This window comes from Peromyscus californicus, unplaced genomic scaffold (assembly GCF_007827085.1).
Source record: "Peromyscus californicus insignis strain IS unplaced genomic scaffold, ASM782708v3 Scaffold_7__1_contigs__length_154581171, whole genome shotgun sequence".
NCBI classification, from domain to species: domain Eukaryota; kingdom Metazoa; phylum Chordata; class Mammalia; order Rodentia; family Cricetidae; genus Peromyscus; species Peromyscus californicus.
The window spans coordinates 144712815-144729705 of NW_026294595.1; positions in this window are offsets into that span (position 1 = coordinate 144712815).

Below are 16891 nucleotides of genomic sequence, written 5' to 3' on the forward strand. Positions count from 1 at the left end.
GTTTTCCTGCTGTCCCGGGGAAGGCGGGCACCTCTGGGACCCACAGCAAGTGTCAGGTCATTGGGTCAACTCCTGAAGACACCTGGGACCCACGTGGTGAAGGAGTGGAGGTCGTTTTGCACAAAACTTCTCAAACGAATTCTGAGTTGGGGATTTGAAGGACTTGGTTTATTTTAGTCTTCCTTCCTTCCCACTGCTTCCCACCCCTCCTTCCCACCCCTCCTTCCCACCCCTCCTTCCCACCCCTCCTTCCCACCCCTCCTTCCCACCCCTCCTTCCCACCCCTCCTTCCCACCCCTCCTTCCCACCCCTCCTTCCCACCCCTCCTTCCCACCCCTCCTTCCCAACCCTCCTTCCCACCCCTTCCTTCCCACCCCTTCCTTCCCACCCCCTCCTTCCCACCCCTTCCTTCCCACCCCTCCTTCCCACCCCTCCTTCTCACCCCTCCTTCCCACCCCATTCCTTCCCACCTCCTTCTCTTTCCTTCTTTTCTCCCCTTCCTCCTTTTGTTTTGTCCTTTCTCCCTCCCTTCTTCTCTCTGTCTTTGTCTCTCTCTTTCCCTCCCCCTCTCTCTGTGTCTCTGTGTCTCTCTCTGTCTCTCTCTGTGTCTCTCTGTGTCTCTCTCTCTCTGTGTCTCTCTGTCTCTGTCTCTCTGTCTCTCTGTCTCTCTGTCTCTCTCTCTCTCTCTCTCTCTCTCTCTCCCCCTCTCTCTCTCTTTCAGATTGGGTTTTATTTATTCCAGGCTGGCTAACAGATAAGGATGACCTTGAACTCCTGATCTTCCTCCATTCACCTCTCCGGTCTAGGATCACAGGCATGCAGCACCAGTCTGGACATCTGACGTTTTCTGATAAGGCTGGTGGCCACCTTGTTCCTCAGGGGTGGTATCAACTCTATCCTGGTGGTCACTGACTCCAAATCTTTCAGAATACATGGCAGGTGTTCACTCACAGGGCTCAGCTTTCTCCTGCCCTCCTCCCATTCCATCCTCCTTGGTGAGTGTTTCAGATCTGTCCATTTCTTCACCCTCAAAACAAGCATTCTACCTCTTCCCAGAGGGCAGATGCTTTTCCTATTAGAATCTTGGGATCCAAATTCCTGAAGAAACTGCTGGCATTTGCAAACCTTTCTCTGTTCCATCCTCAGTGGGGGAAGAGACTAATCTGTGACCATTTCCCATCTGGACCAGATCATCCAGTCTCCAAACCCTGAATATTCCAGATCTAAAGACACCTTAAACAGAAGCATAGCAAAGTCATAAACAAAAAGTGAAAACATTTCTGCTTGCCCATAAGGAATGGAATCAGCATCCATGCTGCCCAGCAGCTAACGCCCATCAATTGCCAAGTTTCTCAGGTCGTATTCTCTGTCCCTGACCTCTGACCTTTTCCTCAGCCAACTGGATTAGACACAAAACAAAATAGCTCAGTTTTGACAAAGCAAGACATGTCACTTGAGAGAAAATGACAGCTTTACTATTGCAGTGACTATTTAAACAAAATACACACAAAGCCAATTAACTGCCAATGTGGTTCTGTAAGGAATGAAGCAACTTCACGGCAGTGTAATTGAAGACCTAGAACATATTTTAGAAGTGTCAAACCTGAAAAGTTGAAGATTTCCCTCAAATTGCCACTAATGATATCCTTCCAACCTTATTAGTCTCATTTTCTAACCAACTGAAAGCCCTGGCTAGGGTTATTCTTCCATCATGTCGCCTCTGTAACCGTCAGTTACACACACACACACACACACACACACACACAGAGTCACATTTATAACTTCATCAAATCTGGCCATTTGAACAGAAATACAAACAAAACCAGTCAACTGGAAGAGTGCTTATCATATTTGATCAGTTTTGCTGACTTTTGCAATAAAAACCCTTCGATGAGAAGCTATAGTCCCATTTCCTGGTTATCCTCTTTAGTTTGAACTTCAAAGTGTCTCAGCTGTAGCCATGAGCCTTACTTTTAATACCACTGACAAATTATTGAACACCTTGCTTTTCAAAGGAACAGTGGCCAGATAAATAGTCCTGAGATTTTGGATAAAACACAGCCAGTAATCCTCATTTTTCTAACCTAACAAAGCTGAGCTGTTATTGATACACAGTGGGGATTCAATACAGTCTAGTCCAAAACCCACAAGATGACGCTATATCAGGAAAGATAGAGAAATAAAATATATTTATGAAAATACATTTTTGAATATCAGTGGACATTCACAAATATGTAGAAGCTAGCATAGGAGCTTAGAAATCCAAACAGTGTTTGTTTTGTAATTGAAAATATGGCGGCATGTGGTCACATGTTGTATTGCTACAGAGAAGAGAACCAGTAGAACTCCCCACGGTTGCTTTTAAGGGTTATTTTTGAGGACTGGGGAGATGCACAGTGGGTGATTGTTGAACAAGCATGAGGTCCTAAGTTCAAATCTCCAGGGTCTATGTAAACCCAGGAGAGTGGCAGGTGGGAGCTGGCAGATCCTAAAGCTCACTCACTGGCAAGTCAGGCTAGCCAAAATGGCAAATCCCAGACTCAGCTCCTGTCTCAAAAGATATGGTGGAAAGCTATCAAGGAAGACATCTAGGTCTGACCTCTGGTCACCACAGCAGTGCATAAGCACACACACACACACACACACACACACACACACACACACACACACAGAGTATGTGAAGACTCAAGCTTGTGTCCAGGTGCAGAGCACACATACTTTACTCTTCTTGCTCAGGGCTCAGGCTGCTTTGCACCTCCCTGCTCCCCTCTGTCCCTTCTACCTCTAGATGCCAGCAGAGAATGCCCTTCTCTGCACCAGCGGGCTCACTTTTATTTTGCCAAGTCAAAATGTTGAAATGCTAATCTATCACCAACAGACACTATCCCTTAATACTCTCAGCTCAAAGGGCTTTTCTTTTCATTGGACACATTTCATTTAGTGAAAAATCTCAGTGTTTTCTTCTGATTTCATCTTGGCCTGATTGGAAGAAGAAAACAAAAGTTCAAGCATGTAACCACTGTAGCAGAAATGCATGTAGCAGAAATGCATGGGTCAACCTTCATCATTCTTTTGTTGATGTCATTACTGATAGAGAAGTTTTGTGTCCCAAAGTGAAGCAAGAGTTGGGTGATTTCCTCACAGCCCATCCTCTTTCCTAGAAGTTGAGTATTTCCTGGAAGGAAACTTAGCATTCTCTAACCTCCATCATTTGTAATTTGAACATCTGTATCGTAGCAGTGAACAGGTGACCGACGCTGTGGGAGAGATCAAGGTAGAAGGAGAGTATTGAGGTATTTACGGTGACACCATTCTGGAGGTTCAGCAGCTTCCTGTTTACACAGGAAGTGGTCCTCCTCTTAGGAACGGCTAACCTCCCTCAGCCACTGAAGCACAAACATTAATCTAAAGCGATGCATGAAGGGTTATGAGAATTATTATCCTTGAGATTATGGTCTAGCGAGGGCCACATCAGTCCTATTTACCATGAAGTACCTGAATGAGATAAGAATTAAATGTGATAATCTGTAGCAAATGCTTCTGAGCACAGAGTAAAAATAATTAAGCTTATTTCACTATTGGTGATAGCTTCTCATAGCCTATGGGATGAAACTAGCATTTGGACTCCTGTATTCATTTATAGGACAATATTTATCACAGACCTGTGATGTGCCAGGCATGGGAAGGTCTCTCTGGGAAGAAAAGAAGGAAAAGAAAAGATGGACTCTCTTGGTGAGGTGATCCCTCTCTTCTCTACTTGCATAGGTGTCTGTTTCATTAGGCCTGTAATTCCCAGCTACTTAGGAGTCCGAGAGAGAGGGACCCCACTGTAAGTTCTGGCTGGGCTACGGAGTAAGTTCAAGGTCAGCCTGGGTAAGTTAGGAAGATTCTGTCTCAAAACAAACAAGTTTAACCTGCCAGTGGTGTCCTGTGATGCACTTAAAGCTTGATCCTACCCTGGAGTCCCACCTGAACCCATCCCTAAATCTCATCCATCTCCCCTGCCACATACACATTGTGGCTACTTACCCTCACCTCTAAGAGTGCCTGGCTCTGTTCTGGTCTCGTGTCTTCCCATTGGCTGCTTTCTGCTCCTTCTTATTAGGCTTCTCCTCAGCTGCTCTGCACCATATCCCCTAGGATGCCCACTCCAGCCGCTTTCCTTGTTTTTGGTTTTTCGAGACAGGGTTTCTCTGTGTAGTTTTGGTGCCTGTCCTGGATCTCACTCTGTAGACCAGATCAGGCTGGCCTCGAACTCACAGATTAAAGGCACCATCATCGCCTGGCTTCCAGCTGCTTTCTTAATACACTCTCCCTATCCTCCTCTGCTCCTCTCTCTCCCTTGTTAAAATGATCTCCCCTCCGACTACCTGTCACTCTGCAGAACTGTCCTAGTGTGTACCTATGCCATGTACTAAAACAATAGCTCTCTATCAGGGTGATTTTTGCCTCCCGAGGGACATTTAACATGTCCTGAGATAGGGTTGCTGGTATGCTGTGGGTAGATCCAAGAGATGTTGTTGATAGATCCCTGACAGCACAGCCCCTCAGTATTGAAGTATCTAGTTGCAATGTCTATATTGCTATGACTTTGAAGCCCAATCTGGAAAATGTAGACTAGGTGGAGGGTTCCTTTGTATTGTCCCTGCCCCTGCTCTCATGGCCTCAGACAATGAGAGACCTGCTGTGGATAGGGACTGTTCACTGGGGCTCATTAGCAACTTAGCAGAATGGACAAGCTTTAAGTTCAGTGAGAAACCGTCTTAAAAATAAATAAAGCATGATGAGACATCTGATGTTGACCCTGTCCCCGACACATGTACATGTGGGTGCGTGAGAGAATACACACACACACACACACACACACACACACACACACACACACACACACACACACACACACGTTTATGCCTAGACAGAGGCTTCACCCAAATATTCAAGTTAAGAAATAGTCAACTTTCATAATTAAGTAAGTATAATTTTTAAACTAGTACACCGATTTAAGAAGAGTTACAAAAGCGGCCAGAATTGGATGGCGGTCTGAAAATGTTAAGTGTCCTCATATGGTAAGTCACTCTAGGGACAGATTACCTCAGATGGTCTGGAGCAGGCTGGGTTCAAGTGTCACGTGCCTGGAGAAGCATTCCTCAGCTTCTTCTCTTTTGTGTGCCCCCGACCCAGCGTGATTTAGGACAAATCCTGCAGAGCAGTGATGTAGCATATATGTCTGTTCCCCACAAAGGCTTTAATCATCTTAACCACGTTACAAATTTGATTCCATTCCTGGTATTGCCAGTCCTTGGCCGATATGGATATCTTAAAAATATAATCAGGAATCTCAGTTTTGTGAGATCTGTAATCTACTGAGAGATGCAAGTATTGTGTGACTCTCTGGCAATTATTGGTTCGGGAAGCTAAAAATCTGTATAATTCAGACTTAAAGGAAGGTTTGCTCTAAATGCTCGTGGATATTATTAAGAATGTGACTCCTTTCCAGGTGCTGAGGTTGTTTATTGCAGCCTCAAGATGGTAGTTGGAAGACCTTGGTCTCAAAAGCCTCATTCACATTCAAAGGGAAAGAAAATGTGTCTTTTTCGTGTTTGCTGATAATTATGGAAATTATCATGCACACACAAAAGAAACATGCCACCCGATGTGCTGTGGGATGTTCTGTATGGCAAATGCTTTTCTCTGATTGGTTAGTAAATAAAACACTGATTGGCCAGTAGTCAGGCAGGAGGAAGTATAGGCAGGACAAGGAGGAGAAGAATTCTGGAAAGTGGAAGGCTGAGTCAGAGAGACACTGCCAGCTGCCGCCATGACAAATAACATGAAAAGATGCCGGTAAGCCACGAGCCATGTGGCAAGGTATAGATTTATAGAAATGGGTTAATTTAAGATATGAGAACAGTTAGCAAGAAGCTTGTCATGGCCGTACAGTTTGTAAGCAATATAAGTCTCTGTGTTTACTTGGTTGGGTCTGAGCGACTGTGGGACTGGCAGGTGATAGAGATTTGTCCTGACTGTGGGCCAGGCAGGAAAACTCTAACTTCACCGATGCCATATGCCAAATTCCCAAGTACATCTCAATTGAAATGTGCCAGTTGACAACCTGGGTCCCTATCCCACTTTAGTCCTAGAACTGGGCTCTGGGTTTCCGAGAACTTTGTAGGTATGGAAGAGAAAGCAGGGGCTGTTGGGAGGGGCCAACAGGAAGGAGCTAGGAGACTAGTAGCCAAGAGACTCTCCAACTATCCCAAGAAACTTGGGTGAGACTCCAGCAACTGGAAGCATTTGGCATCTGTTGCCTGTCTCTCTACAGAAGAGGTGACTTCCATAGCCAGGCAGTGCACACCTTTAATCCCAGCACTCGGGAGGCAGAGGCAGTTAGATCTCTGTGAGTTCAAGGCTAACCTTGTCTACAAAAAAAATGTTCCAGGACAGCCATGGCTACACAGAGAAACCCTATCTTGAAAAACAAAACAAACAAACAAAAATAATAATAACAACAAAAAAAGCGACTTCACCCATGTCCCACCAACCATTTAAATCCCCACCTCGGACAGTGGGGAACTTGGACAGCACATCCCTCTAAGGCTGCATTTCTCCATGCTTTGAGCTAACATGCTAACCCGTTCTGGTTTCACTCTGATGCCATGAAGAAAATGTCTCCCCCAATGTATTTTCCCAGATACTCCTCCAATTTAAAACTCTATTAGGATTATTTTCAGGTTCTTGTTGTTAATGCTGGGACACAGTTTTCAAACAGATTTTCTGCTACCCCTTCCATGTTTGATTCCCCGTTTAAAGTATTGTTTTTTCTCAGCATTTTTTTTCTGTGAATTGAGCCATCGAGGGGAAAATGGAGGAAAGGGCAGTTCTGTACCTGTTGAGTTGTGGGCAGTGTGTGTCCTGCTTTTTCCCCTGACCAGTTGACCTGGGTGAGAGGTCACAAGCGACAAGGAAGGCCTTCTGCTCACCGGTAGCTACAGGCCTGGCTCACTCCGTTCACGCTGGGCTGATAAAAAGGGGGTGTTGGTTGGCTTGCTCCCTTTAACTTTTTTTTAATTTACATGTATTTATTTGTGTGTGTGTGTGTGTGTGTGTGTGTGTGTGTGTGTGTGTGTGTGTGTGAGACACGTCACACATGAGGTCAGAGGACAACTTTAGGGAAGTCAGTTTTCTCCTTTCACCATGTAAATCAAACCTCTGGGTCATCAGTCTCAGCAGTAAATGTCTTTACCAGATGAGCCATCTCGTGGGCCTTGTCCCCTCCCCGCTTAAAGAGAGACTAGATATTTCCTATCCAAATGTAGGTTGAGGTTGCTGGTCAAAACTGAATACACTGATGTCTCTGACCTCTGTGAGAACAGCCAGCTCTGTGCACGTGTGTGTGTGTGTGTGTGTGTGTGTGTGTGTGTGTGTGTGTGTGTACATGTATGTGTGCATATGCCTGTGCTTGTGGAGGGCAGAGGTCAACACCTAGTGCCTTTCCTCAAGAGACAGCTAAACTGGTTTTGCTTGCTTTGCTCCTTTTGTTTTGTTTTGAGACAGGCTGTCTCTCCGGGACCCCAGGCTCATTGATTAGGTTAGGCGTGCTGGCCAGGAAGCTCCAGGGAATACACCTGTCTCTCTCTGCCTTCCCGATTGGGTCGGCAAACGCGCAGCACCAAACCCAACCTTTCACTTGGGTGCAAAGGATGCAATTGAGAGCAACAGGCTTGTGCGGGCTCTTTACTGCCCAGACCCCATCCGCATTTATCATCCCCAGTGCAGTGACTAGGTCACAGGCAGCACCTGCAGGACGCTATCATCGGGGAAAGAGCAGGAGCTCAAAGTTGCCTGTAAGGAAGGAGATGTCAGTGGATCAGAAAAGCCCGGCTTTTTGATGTCCAGGGGCAGGACCTATGGTACAGTCCCCTGTACAGTGAGTTTGTCACATAGAGATAGGGTTTCGTCTCCATGGGTATCTTCATTCTACCAGTCGGCATTTACTTCAGGGTGAAGAAGCCACAGCCAAGCAGCTCCTCGGGGCCCGCCCGATGCTCTCCAAGAATCTCATGAAGGATGAAATAGATCCACTAAGCATTTAGAGCGGTTCTTTTCCCTTTGTAAAAGGCAGCGAAGGCTAGCTGTTGGTCTCTTCATCACCATGGCTGCTATTATTATTATCAATGGCATCATCGGTGCCTTTTCAAGCGCTTCATACCCATCCTCTCTTTTCTCCGGGCTCCCCTTTTTCTCCTTAATTCTTATTTCACTCTGTGTTTTTCTCAACATCTTTGAAGAAGAGGTACTAATGGTGATTGTATTTCTCAATGAGAGCCATAGAGACCCAGAGGCTTGTCCCAAAACACACTATAAGGTAGAACTCGTAACTTCTTGTAGCTACTGTTGGCCCTATGGAGAGGTCTTGACTCTTGAACTTAGGACCACATGGTAACCAAGCGTCATTGGCTAGTGTCACTCAGGCCACCATTCCTATAGGAACTGCTAAGACTTGGTGGGTCTGAGTGGGGTACACACTCTGCTCTGAAAACCGTGTAAGCCACGTCTGAAACTGGGCCATAGCCTCGGATTTATAATGCAGTATAGCATTTCTGGATGAAGAACCCTATAAAAATAAAACAGGCTATCGTATGAGGTTCCCACCTTGAGAGAAATCCACAAGTTAGTAGCTAGGCCTATAGACTGTGGAAACAGAGGCTCAAGCATTCCCTGGCACTCCCAACCAGCTAGCTTTACAATCACTGGCAATAAGCTGAATCCAGTAGGCCTCACTTTCCCAAGCTGGGAGGGTGTCCAGTGCTTTGCCTGGGTTCTTGTTACGTGGCTCTCTTAAAACTCACACCAATCCTGAAATCAACTTTGGCTGATAATCAATATTCCTCTCAACCTTACTTCGTGTTCTCTCCCCACAGACTGAAAAGAGAAGGGCTTTTAGGACAATCGAGGCAGACAGGCTCTTTCTGGGGAAAAGGATGGCGATGTCTAAGCAGCACGCGCCCTTGGGACCTGGTTAGAAACCCAAATCTTTTGACTGTACTCTTTCGATTCTAAGACCAGGAGGGGAGCCTGACATTCAGCTGCAGGTGGTTCCTTGGGCACTAGTTTGGAAAGCCTGGTTTGAACGAAGCTATAAATTCTCACACAGGATCTGTTTGGTGTTGGCCATCTTTCTCCCTTTCATTCAATGGTGCCAGGTCTGCCGAATTCAAGTCTAATTTCTCCCTCTCGTAATTGGGAGAAATGGCCTTCCTCTCGATAATCCCTCTGTGATAAGCAAACATCTCATATTCTGTTTTTCCAGATAAGGTGTGAAGTGGGGCTGGCTTTAACAACATCAGCAGGAAGTTGTCAGTTGCCCTGGTAACACACTGGTGAGGAGGAGTGTTGTCCTACTTTTCATGGGGAAGGTTAAGCTGATTCTGTGTATCCTTCCAGCTATGATGGGGCAGGGTGGCAAGAGAGGACCTTGCATTTGAATGCTTGGTAACAGTGATGTATCTAAGTGCTTCTCTCACATCTGGATTTCTTTGGATACCTTTTATGTAAGTAGCAGTTACAAAGTTTCACTGCAAAGCTCAAGAAAGACTCTTAGGACCTCCATACAGTTATAAAGCACTTTTATTTTTCCTTTCTAAGAGAATTTGAGATGATGTTCAATAAAAGACAGAAATAAGGTAAACACATGAAAGGAAGAAAGTAGAAAAAAGAAAATCAAGATGTCCATAAAGGGATCATTTCCCTGTCCAGAGAGAGTCAGTACGAGAAGCAGCCACTCGGGGACAAAATGGGACTCAGAGATTCCTAGTGGCAAAGGAAAGAAGAGAAACAGTGTGGGTCTAGCGGCCCTCATCCTTTACAGGAAAGAGCAGATATCATCAGAAAACAACAACAACAACAAAAGACCCAAACTATTTCCTAGAACTACATTCTGAGAGAAATTGATGGCAGAGGACCTTACGTAAGGTACACAAGTATGTATATTTAACACAGTGCCAGCGCTACCCATGGAATTTATCTGTCTTTTAGGGAAATAAATTTCAGAACTCAGCAGGTTGACAGCGTCTCTTCAAATTTACAGCGTCAATGCGCCGTGAAGTAGCTGCTTCCCATACCTCGCTTTACTGGACCGTCTATCAACATTTGAACAAATTGGGCCAAAGTTTCAAAGTATCCTTAAATTATACCCAGAGAAAGTGCTGCTACATGCAGAATGCCTGTGTAGCCTTCAAAATTGAGTCTTTGTGAGTTGGAAGCATCTTTGAAAAATATATTCGTACCATTCCCCCTAGTCTGGAGCCTTCTTTAGAATACTTAAAATTCAAACATACCTGCCAACACATTGCCTGTAAAAGTGCCCCCAAATGCACCAAGCTGGTTCAGTTCACATATAGGCACCCAAGTTAGCAAGGCAGCCCTCTGCAGAACATACACATATGAGTAATTGAGAGTTGCGGCATGTGCCTCAAGAGCCAACTGAGATGACAAAATGCCTTCTTCACACAGCCTGCATCTTCACCATTTGTGTGGAATAGTTACACGAACAGGCCTGTGGGAGACGGTCTCACTCAAACCACCGCACGCCCTGTGTTTTGTGTTCTCTCAAATCCCAGGCAGGAAACTTTGTTGTTATGAGTCTTGCTAATGAAGATATCATATTGCTGTGCATTGTATTAGTGTACAAGGTCCTGTGGCTGCCTAGTTGGAGACACTCCAGGTGGGTGCTCTTCAAGGTTAACCCTGTCCTCTAAAGAGAGCCATGACCCACAGGTTACATGGACAATGACAGAAGTTAAGGTTAGAAATACACTGAGGCCAGGCGGCGGTGGCGCACGCCTTTAATCCCAGCACTCGGGAGGCAGAGCCAGGCGGATCTCTGTGAGTTCAAGACCAGAGTGAATTCCAGGAAAGGCGCAAAGCTACACAGAGAAACCCTGTCTCGAAAAACAAACAAAAAAAGAAAAAAAAAGAAATACACTGAGATAGAAAGATGTAAATAGTTATGGTGGTTTGATTGAAAAATGCCCCCCAGTGGTTCCTGTGTTTGAACAATTGGTCACCAGTGGATGGCGCTGTCTGGGGAGTCATGGAAGCTTTAGCAGGTCTTGCTTGAAGAAGTATGTCACTGGGGCTGGACCTTGAGGGGTTTTAGCCCCTCCTCAATTCCCATTGTCTCTTTGCTTCCTGTGTGTGGTTGAAACATGGTCTTTCAGCTTCCTGCTCCCGCCACAGCTGCCACAGTCCCCACCATTATAAACCCAACCTCTGGAGTCACAGGCCCCAATACAGTTAGACGTGGGTTGTCTCTGCAAATACGGTGTGGATGAAATGTCCCCTCAGGCTCATGCGGTTAAGCACTCGGTCTTCAGTTGGTGGGACTATTTCATTGGAAAATTCGGGTGTTGATCTAAGGCTGGTGGTAACATAGGTAATAAGGGCAGGCCTTTGCAGGCTGCTCCATATTGCTTCCTGGCCAACCTGTCTGCTTCCCCATTTCCCAAGATGAGGAGTCTATGCCGTACGCCCCAGCCACCATGAATGCCACCACACCCTCTGGGCTTGATGAGTTGAAACCGTGGGCCCAAATAATCTTTTCCCCTTAAGCTGTTCCTGTCAGGTACTTGGTAACAGCAAGAAGAAAATCTTTACTAACACAAAATATTATCAAATTATTAAATAAAAAAAAATTAACATCTTTATAGAAACCTTTGAGTATAGTGGTATTTCTTCCTTTTGTATTTTAATCATTGATCAAGTGCATTTTGTGATTTATATTTTTAGGTTTTGCTCAGTTCCACATTGAATTTGGAAAAGCCAGGCGTTTGGGTGTTGGGCAAGCTGAGAGACCTTTATAATTGGAACCTTCGTAGTTCACACTGAGTTTCACCTTTGTCTTTGAGTCTGGTTTTGGTTTTTGCTCTCTTGCTGTCAAGCTGTCTTGTTTACCATGTTGTTTTGTTCCTGTTTGCTGCAACAGCAGCCAAAGCCGCTACAGTGACTGCTGTATGGTCATCAATACACACATACATCAGAAATAGTGAGGACACGCCACTCGCTGCCATTTGCAAGGATTCTGAAACACTTGCTATTTACAAACAGGCAAATCGTCCACTAAAATATAGCACATTCGTTCCTGAGCAACTGGCAAATGTTCGCTATGGGCACCTGGACTCAGTTTCCTGTGAACCTTCTGGTTGTCCCATCTGGGTTAGATGTCAGTCAGTCTTTCCACTGTAGCACTGGTTTTTTTGGAATTATTGCTCAACTCTAAAACCTGGCTCTGAGCTACACATTGCTGTAAAGGAAAGGCCATTTGTTTGGGGGTTTGTATTTTTCTTTTCCTTAGTGAAGTGGTGTGGGTGGGAAGGGGAGGGTACTGTTTTAACTTCCTATTTGTATGTCGAAAGAAAGAAAGAAAGAAAGAGAGAAAGAAAGAAAGAGAAAGAGAGAAAGAAAGAAAGAAAGAAAGAAAGAAAGAAAGGGAAAGAAAGAAAGGAGAAAACATACTTATAACCTCAGTGTGTGGTTTAATATTTGACCAAAATAAATATATGCATAATTAATTCTCTATCTCAGAGCTGTATAAAGCACAGAGGGCAATCTTTTCCTGTCAGGCCATTACACGGTGTTTGTCTTTTAGAGGAAGCCTCTTCATCTGGTTTTCCCCACATCTCCTTCATTCTTGTGACCTTTATCTTGTGCTGTGTGGACATGGGAAACAGAAAGTATGGCAGTTAGTAATTAACCCCCCAAAAGTTTATGGTTTGGGGAGAGCACTATGGAGCCTACAGCCTCCTGGTGTGCGCTTGTCTCCCTGGTGATGTTCGGCCTGTGGCCCTCAGATGTGTGCAGGAGACATTAGCAGGTTTTATGCCCATTGTCACTGTGTATGGAAAAAACATGTTTGTCAAAACATGCAAAGAATGTCATTTTTTTGCAATTTTTTATGATAAAAAATTTTAATGGAAACTTAAAGAGAAATTTTTAAATAACATGCATCTATTAGGTAATTTGCATGCTATGCATTAGTCTATTACATACATGTGAATTAATATACATGAGATGTCATCCTGTTTACCACTGGTATAAAAAATACCTGGCTTTTTAAGAAGTGCAAATTGTTTGAATATGACTCATTAGTTTTCAAGGTCATAGTTTATTCTTTCATGATGTGTGGGGATGAAACTCATGGCTGTAAATGATGGGTTCATCTCCCTCCCACTCTGGTTGAAACCTATTGCAAGAATCAGCCACAACTTACTTCAGCACCTTCCTTGAATACGAGAGCACATGTGCACAAAATACAAAGAAGGAAAGCCATAATTTGGGCAAGTGGCTACCTTAGGTGACAGAGTGCATTTCATAGGGAGGTCACAGAGGGAGCTTCAGCCCTATTTATAACATTTTCTTTGAGTGGTGGCTTTAAGTGAGCATTTTATTAGCAAGTCACATAATTGACAGATGTTTTACACATACCTTTTCATAAGTGTCGAATTGGGAAAAATGATATCAAGCGAACAGATCAACTGTGAGAGTGGACGTGTATTTCCGCAGCTGGTCCTGTTAGGAAAGTCAAAGACTGCTCCATCCATTATGGCCCTCTGTCACCTCACCATTTTATGACAGTGCCGGCTTAGTCACTGGTCTGACTTACATGGTCCTTTCAGGCTGATGGCTGGAAGATCCTAACTCTTGAAGACAGAACAGTCACCCCCCAAGTCCCTCCCCAGAACTGTGAAAAGGTTCTCCCAACCAGCTCTGCACACAGTGCCAACACGAAACCCCGAGGGAAACTCCCCCACCTCCCCTCCCTGCCTCTGTAGGTCCAGGATCTTCAGGTATCCCCTTGGCCAGAAAATATGACATTAAATGAAAGTAACTGACCAAGGAGGGAAAACAAGTTCAACTTTCACCTCTAGTCTGGAAGTGAGTCTGGTCAGGACAGAGAAATGCATCCCCAAGGCACTGCAGCCATCAAACACAGTTACGACGCCCAGCAATAAGCAAGCCCAGGGTATGTGCCTGAGACACTCTTAAATATAACAAGGAGATGGGTGGTTTAGAGAAGGGAGGATGGCTCCTAAGAGCTGGGGCTTAGATTGACTCTTTCTGGAACATTCACAAAGCACTTACTGTGCGCTGTTCCCGCCAGTGCCACAGTGCTCAGGCAGGTGCCATTGTTCATACTCATCCCGTCTTATCAGACTCAGAGGGTAAGTGGCTTCCTGAAAGTGATGTTACCAGTAAGTAGGAAAGCTAAGACAGGAAGAGCCTTGAAGCCTCTGGTCAACTAGGTTGACAGACCTCTTCTCTCCCACCTTGGGGGCAGGGTTTCTGTGAGGCTGTACACCTGGGAAAGCCATGGCTGGCAGCATCCTTTGCACTTTCCCTGAACATAGCATACGGGCTTAAAAAAATAGCCTTGCTGAGTTTCTCTCTCAGGAAATGAGCAGTTTCATTTTCAAAGAGAGGATTCTAACTCAGCCAGCCAAGAAAGCCAAGATCAGGCACATCTGTGGCTGCTACGGCCCAGCCAAAGGTTTTGCATTGTTGAGCTGTGTCCCCCTTCCCTGGGCCCCTGATCAATTGCTCCTTCTAGTGGCCTTTCACGACCAACCTCACCCTTCACAATCACCATCAGCTCGCTGTGGTGGGACAGTGATGGAAGCAGATAGAAAGGACACAGTGTACCAAGTTTCTCACGCTGATGCATTGCTAGCCTGGAAGACAAAACAAAACAGCACCTTTTCCCTCTAACTGGCAAAGAAATGCACATGCACTGTAAGGTGTAAAAAGGGACTTTAAAAATCACCCACAGATAGTGCCTTTATTTGTATTTGGATTGTACCACTTCAGCAACTGTAAATATTTCATTGGATGAATAGAACACATTTATTCTGCCTAGTTATGGAATGTGTTTTGCTTGGTTTAAATTTTTGCCGTTTTGTGTTTGACTTCTTATTCTAAACAGCACTGAGAGGAACATCCTTGCATCCTACACCTGCTTGTGCATCCCCTAGCCTCCTCGGGCTGGTTCTCGGCACGTGGAATTGCTACGGAGTTTGCCTGCTTCTGTCTCTTACTGCTCATTGCCAAATCTCCCACAAGTGATAATTTATTGAGTAGCGCATAAAGGGCTTGCTTTCTGGGGTTTAATATTCACTGGCTTTGAAGGCGCCATCGCAGCCTGTCATGTCTGGGGCTTGGAGGTCCCCTCTGATGTAAATCAAAACATTTGAGTTAACAACATGCGGCCTTGTCAGTCACCCACAAATTATAGGCGCCTCCTCTGTCTTTGTCAATAACAAAGAGAGAGAGAGAGAGAGAGAGAGAGAGAGAGAGAGAGAGAGAGAGAGAGAGAGAAATTGCCCCCAAACGGCATAAAAAATTAGGACCAGACAAGTAGTCACCAAAAGAAGACAAGTGAGATGACTGTAGGGGAATTTCAGATCCAGGGGCAGTGCAGACCCTGAACTTGAGCTGTTTGGAGAAAGGCTTGTAGCATCCCTCTCCTGCCCGGTGCCCAGGACAGCCGCACTGAGTGTAGGCACAGGGAAGTCACTCGCTACCCCTGATGAGAAGAACCTGAGCTCTGTCCTGAGAAATGTGGGCCATCGGCAGCAACAAGAAGGAATCGCACTGTCTCATTCCTTTTTGTCTCCGAAAACACTTGCCATGTCCAGCTCTTAGGCTCTGTACCACGGGCAGTAAGTCTGGGTAGAGGAAAACGTTAGTCCAAAGAAGTGAAACTTTCAAATGGTGCATGCACTGTCTTCATTTCCGGATGGGTCTCCATGACAGAAAGCCAAACAGACTATGAAAAGCATGGTTAGTAAAAGAAAAAGAAAAAAGAAACAGAACCATCTTGCTTGGAGAGAAAGGTCTAGTCACGTGCCCAATATACACAAAACGATCATTCCTGCCACTGTATGCTCCCTTTTTCCTGCTGCATTCTATGCATCTTACCACAAAATCCTCCATGCTGAAGGAAATATCCCTGGCAGGCTGAAGTCCAACAGCCGTCACACTGAGACCACGTTACTGTGTGTCTCTATTTAACATTAGAGCCGATAGCTTTTTGACAGGTTTATAGCTGATGAGTTCAATGGCCAGTCATGCAGGACAATTATGTTTGAGCTAATTTGATGAATCAACTTGATGTTCTCCCATGGTCCCTGCAGCCCTTTCGAGCGTATGTGGCCCAATTTTTGCCAGAGGTCAAAAAGAAGCTTTGAAAGTTGGGTAATCGCATCACATCCGAGGGACTGTCTGGTAGAAAATGCTCTTGCCTGATGCCAAAAATGGGAAGAACCATTTGGTAATATCATTAGAGCCATCTGCCAGATCCCTGTCAGTCGTGACGTAGGGTTCCAGAGGCCAGCAAGTGTCTTGTGAGCCCTTGAATAATTTTGTGGTGAGGCAAGCGACGAGTTCATCCTCCAAGCATTTAGGGGGTCAGACCCTGGGGAAAGATTATTTCTCATTGCTGGATTGAGTTTGAACTGGGCTTGTGAGAATGAACAAGGAGGCGTAAAGATTTCCCGAGAGTCCCCTTTCTCTCCTCCTGATGAGCTTTTTCTAGTTCCCTCCCTTCCAGGGGGCTTCTAGCACAGCAGTTGAGATCAAGGATGTGGGAGAACAAATGCCAAGGCACAAAACTCACCCTTACCACGGCCGCCATTGTGCAATGTGGGCCAGTCATTTGTTATCCTGGAAGTTTCCCCTTTCTGTGCAACAGAGATAATAATGGTTCATGCTTCACAAAGGTGCACTGGAACCAATCACAGCCATGCACTGCACCCATGTGTTTTTCTTGAGGATAGCTCACATATATGATGGTGGTCCTGTAAGGCCACAGAAAAACTGGACTCTGCCCACAGGTCAT